Source organism: Mandrillus leucophaeus, unplaced genomic scaffold (genome assembly GCF_000951045.1).
Source record: "Mandrillus leucophaeus isolate KB7577 unplaced genomic scaffold, Mleu.le_1.0 Scaffold705, whole genome shotgun sequence".
NCBI lineage: Eukaryota > Metazoa > Chordata > Mammalia > Primates > Cercopithecidae > Mandrillus > Mandrillus leucophaeus.
The window spans coordinates 937,106-942,753 of NW_012107642.1; the positions used below are offsets into that span (position 1 = coordinate 937,106).

Sequence of the window (5,648 nt, forward strand, 5' to 3'; positions counted from 1 at the left end):
TGGATGAAGCATTAAAATGAATAGGACACCCCTCAAATTTCTGTTTTGAATCTGAGCATCTTTGCAGAAACAACTGAGATAAACATCTGTGAGGTGAGAGGCTCTGGTGAATGGTTACCTGAAAGGGCTAAGCACAACCTCAAGCTGCTTCAAAACTGAAAAAATGGTAAGAATAGATGTTCTCCCACACATGTATGTGGATGACAAGGATGATGACAGAGGATACTCAGCCATAAAATATAGTCAAAAGATTCCAAATAGTCTGCTTTCTTTACCTATGAAACTGTGGAGATTGTCTGGCAATCTGTCTTGGATCTTGGATAACTCACCAGCTCACCGCCCCTTCAAAGGGAATGTGATTCCATTCTGCTTGCCTTTGGCCCACCCTCTGCCCCCAGCAACCTTCCACCATATATGATGGACTGCACTACCGAGGGTGAGAACTAACAGAAATCACTAATAGTTCTGAGCTTATAGCCAGCAGCTATAATTACATTTGTTCAAGTGAAAGGAATAAACTGGACTCTCCCCTAACCTTAGGAAATGGAGGAAGCAATATAAAAAGGTAAGTGCAGGAGGGAAAACTGTACTTCCCTGTTTCTTCATAGAGTGAGCAAAGACTTAAGTCCCAGGAAACTGCCACAAAATCAAAGGCAGGAGGATGTGATTGCTGAGCACAGTGAATAGGACAAGGAAGAGTGGCATCTTGTACCCTGAAAAGGCCCACCCTCAATCTGGGTGGGTACCATCTAATCAGCTGCCCGTGTGGCCAGAATAACAGCAGGTAGAAGAACGTGGAAAGACTAGACTAGTTGAATCTTCTGGCCTATATCTTTCTCCCATGCTGGATGCTTCCTGCCTTTGAACATCAGACTCCAAGTTCTTCAATTTTGGGACCTGAACTGGCTTCCTTGCTCCTCAGCTTGCAGATGGCCTATTGTGGGACCTCACCTTGTGATCCTGAGTCAATACTCCTTAAGCAACTCCCCTTTGTATATACATCTATCCTATTAGTTCTGTCCTTCTAGAGAACCCCGCCTAATGCACTCACCCATCAGATCCAACTCTCTGAAAAGACTCTGGGAAAGGGGTGCATCTTGCGGCCTTACCTGGTTTTCTGCATGCCATCGATGCAGTTGTGACCAGAGCCTCTTGCTATTCATGCTTAAGTCAAGAACCCAAATCAGAAAGCACTGTCAATGGTAAACCTAATTCATTAAAAACAGGAGTATTGCTCTGACTGGGCATGGTGGCTCATGCCTGTAATCCCAACACTTTGAGAAGCCTAGGCAGGCAGATCACTTGAGGTCAGGAATTTGAGACAAGCCTGGCCAACATGGCAAAACTCCATCTCTACTAAAAATAAAAATAGTATCCAGGCATGGTGGCATGTGTCTGTAATCTCAGCTACTTGAGAGACTGAGGCAGCAGAATCACTTGAACCTGGGAGGCAGAGGTTGAAGTGAGCCAAGATCCTGCCACTGCACTCCAGCCTGGGCGACAGAGTGAAGTGAGACTCTGTCTAAATTAAAAAAAAAAAAAAAGAGTAATGTTCTGTTTCAGAACTACAGGAGGAATTCTTAAAAGTAAAAAGAGGTACAAAGGCTCAGACTTCAAGAGGTATTTTGTATAAGCAAGAAAATAAAAGACACCAAGTTAGTAAATGGCTCCTAACGACTGGGAACACACATGCACAGTTTGCCACTGGAACAAATTAAACGTAACTATAACTTGATTCTTCCAAATAAGATTTTTTTTCCCATTAAATACATCAGCTTAAGAGGAGGAAAAACAGCCTCACATAACAAAGAGTTTAAGAGACTATAAGCCTTGAAATGTATTTGCAATGGAAAAGCTAACTCACATTCAAGTAATTGTCAGCATAAAAAAATCATAAAGCAAATATTCTAAAAACTAAGGGCAAACAGTTTATGCCAAAAGTATAATAAAGTCAGAAAATAAAATGTGTATATGTCACAGGAAGTAAGAGGGGTTTTGGGGTAGAATCTCAGATGTAGTTTTTTAAAAAGTATTTTAATTGTATTTAAAATGGATTTCACAAAATAAATCACATATTGTTTTGTTACTGAATGCTTATGCAAATTTCTATCTTCAACAAATACCAAGTCCCCATAGGCTTTTGTAAATCCATACGTTAGAGGAAATGACAAAAGTATTAAAAGATTTTATATGAACATCAACTGCTTACACTCCCATTAGAGGCTTTAGTTCTGTCCAATTCATTGTTCAATTCATAAAAGGGCCACTTGATAAACAATACATACCCAAACCTACAGTGGTGGGCTGAGTAGACAGGCACAGATGTGCAATCTGAATGAAGCATTTTTGCTTTACTAGTAACGAGGCATGAATATGTCTATTTATCTGGCATAAATAAATGCCAAATAAGTAAAGGTACTAGATCATGTAATAGATCAAGTTTTAACCATTCAACTCACAAAACACAGAGAGATCTAAAGGCAGTTAGGTTCCCCTTCTCCCATTTTAATAAATGTCCTTTAGATAAAGTAGCCTGTTCAGCCTGCATCTGAAAGACAGAGCAGGAGAGTGGAATGGACAAGCCTGAGGGTAACTGTCCTAGCTACCCAAGGATCCCCCTTAAGGATCAATCTTAAGCCAGGCACAACTCATGCCTGTAATCCCAGCACTTTGGGAAGCAAAGGCGAGAGGACCACTTGAGCCCAGGAGTTTGAGAACTGCCTGGACAACATAGTGAGACCCTCTTCTCTACAAAAAAATTAAAAAATAAAAAAATTAGCTGGGTGCATGCCTGTAGTCCCAGCTACTTGGGAGGTTGAAGTCGGGGGGCTCACTTGAGCTCAGGAGGTAGAGGCTCCAGTGAGTCAAGATCACACCACTGGCATTCCAGCCTGGGTGACAGAGACAGAGAGAGACCCTGTTTCAGAAATCAATAGAATAAAGAAAAAGGAATCAGTTAGCATTCAGAGGATGACAAAAAAGTAGAATGTAACATTACATTTTTATTATTAAATAAATATAAAAAGGGCTGGGATCCATGAAAATAAACAAAGGAAAATGATTTATTAGAGTGGCAGTGGGAAGGTGAGGGATTGTAGGTATATATTTGTATACATATCACTGTTTATTTGTATCCGTCTAACAAATGAGGTAGGTGAAAAGAAGTTGTTTTTCTTTTTTTTTTTTGCATTGTATAGTGAAGTGCTGGGAGTGGTTACTGCCTATCCCTGTACCTCGCCCCGCCTTCTCACACCCCAAGTTCCACACTGGGTCAGGCTTTCATTCCTGGTGCAGCAAAGCCCTGCCCAGCCCAGCAGGGGGCTTCCCTCCAGCAAGAGGGCTTACTCCCCTCGGCAGGCTGCCTCTCCAGGAGGACACCCCTTCTTCATCCCACAGGGCAGTGAGTCACCTCTCTCCCCGCCTCTCCAACCCACACTTGCCAACCATGCTCAGCCCTGCCCAGTAGTTTTGAACTCAATTCTTCAGGAAATCATCAATTCTTTCAGTAAAAGGGAAGGCTAGGAAAGAAAGAGGAACAGGAACTGAAGTGGAAACTTTTAAGGGGCTTATAAATTGCTGACAGATTCTATTCTTTGGGACAGGGTGACAAGAGGTCACTTACTTTAATAGTTTTACGCAAGACTGCATGAATGCTTTTTTTCCTTCAAGATAAATTTATTCATAATCTCAACACATATGCCACAACTCCACTTTATAATTCAGAGAAAAGTTTTAAATTCTGGTAGGACAAATGGCTGGTGACTGATCCAGCCATCTGCCTCCTTCCATACCACATTCACAGCAGAGGCTGGAAAAATAAGAGACTCAGATGACCTACTTGCAGGTCAGCATGGTCAGGTGACAATGGTTTAGCACATGAGTCATAAACAGAAGCTTCTGTGAAAGCTCATATTTCCCTGATATAAAGAATAGGTGTGACCAGGTGTGGTGGCTCATGCCTGCAATCCCAGCACTTTGGGAGGCGGAGGTGGGGGGATCACCTGAGGTCAGGAGTTTGAGACCAGCCCGGCCAACATGGTGAAACCCTGTCTCTACTAAAAATACAAAAATAAGCCAGGTGTGGTGGCGCATGCCTGTCATCCCAGCTACTCAGGAGGCTGAGGAAGGAGAATCACTTGAACTCGGAAGGCGGAGGTTGCAGTTAGCCGAGATCACACCGTTGCATACCAGGCCTGAGTGAGAGAGAGAGACTCTGTCTTAAAAGAAAAAAAAAAAAAAAATAGGTGTGGTTGGTATTGTCCTTTCTCCTGTTTGTTCCTGACTTACCTGGGGAAGTTCGGCAGGAAAAGTCCAACAGGAATCCAGAAGTTCCAGCACAGACATCACTGAGAGCTTTAACTAACACCAGGATCATCCACCCCCAGATAATATATTGCAGCTTTTTTTTTTTTTTTTTTTTTAACGATCCCTACTTATTTAAAGCAACTGAGAGATTGTCTGTTGTGACAGAAAACATTCCTCACTGATACAGCTGCATCTTCCTTCTTACACAAAGCCAGCACTCCAAGCTTCACTTAATTAAATCCTAATGCCATCAGCTGTTCAGGAAAGAACCTTGGTAGGCTAAGGAACGTGGAAACTCCGTTAGCAGAAAGTCAAAATAAGAGCTGCCATTTACCAAGTGACTACAGATTGTAGTAATAAGTCTTCTACATGGATTTGATCATTTAAGAGACACAGAAACTCTCCGAGGTGGGTGTCACTGTGCAACTGAGAAGATGCTTTAATTATGTGCCTTGTCTAAGGCTGCACTGACAGTAATTGGTGGGCTCAGAACTTGAATGCAGGTCTCTGACTCCAGCCACCTCAGAATTCCATTTTGTTTCAGAGGAATAGACTCTTACAAGTCTGATACTCTAATTTAGCGAATGCCTGTCGTAGGGTAATAGGGTGCAGTTCATAAAACCAAAAGATGATATAAAAACACACATTATCTGTGAGTCACTGCTTCACTTACAGTAAGTGTGACATTTACCTTAAAGATCATTTGGTTAATCTGTCAGCTGGACTGCGATTCCAGGTCAGGATGGGTGTGTTAGGAACCCTTCCCAAAGAAGGCCTTGAGAAAATAAATATTTTTGAGAACTAGCGTTCTACTAACTGTATTTAACTGACTAGACATGCTCACCAAAGTCAGGAATAAAGAAGTCAAAGAATCATTGTTTGAGAATAAAATAATAAGAATTTTTCTGTGTTTCATTTAGAAATAAATGTTTCTTTTAAAGCAGAAATATTTAACAACTAAAATTCCAATTAAAATATAAGGATGTGGTGAACATTAGCAAGAAAAACAACTCGGCCAAAGGCAGTGCCATTCTATTAGGGTTAACCATAATAAACTGCCAATATTTGATCATTTGATGTGTTGTATTTGTAATGTAATTGGGCACAACGGGGCCCACAGTCATCCCAAACTGGGATTCATAAAATCCTGATCCACTGGATTATTAAGTGAAGTTGAGCATCAAGAGGTTTTGAGACATTCTAAATTATTTGTATACTTTTTTCTTAAAAGGATATTACTTTGAAATACATATCACTTTTTTTCTCCCTTTCTGTCTCCAAAGTGTGCTTGTCTTTTCACTATACAGGTATTTGTTTCAAAGTGTAAACAGGAACCACACCAA

The 5,648-nt window shown here is 41.2% G+C and overlaps 1 protein-coding gene across 1 annotated transcript in view; it reads right to left on the minus strand.

Annotated features, from left to right (window-relative positions):
- Positions 1 to 5,648, minus strand: part of UNC5D (unc-5 homolog D (C. elegans)) — a 606,477-nt gene that overhangs the window by 256,158 nt on the left and 344,671 nt on the right. The window lies entirely within an intron of this gene.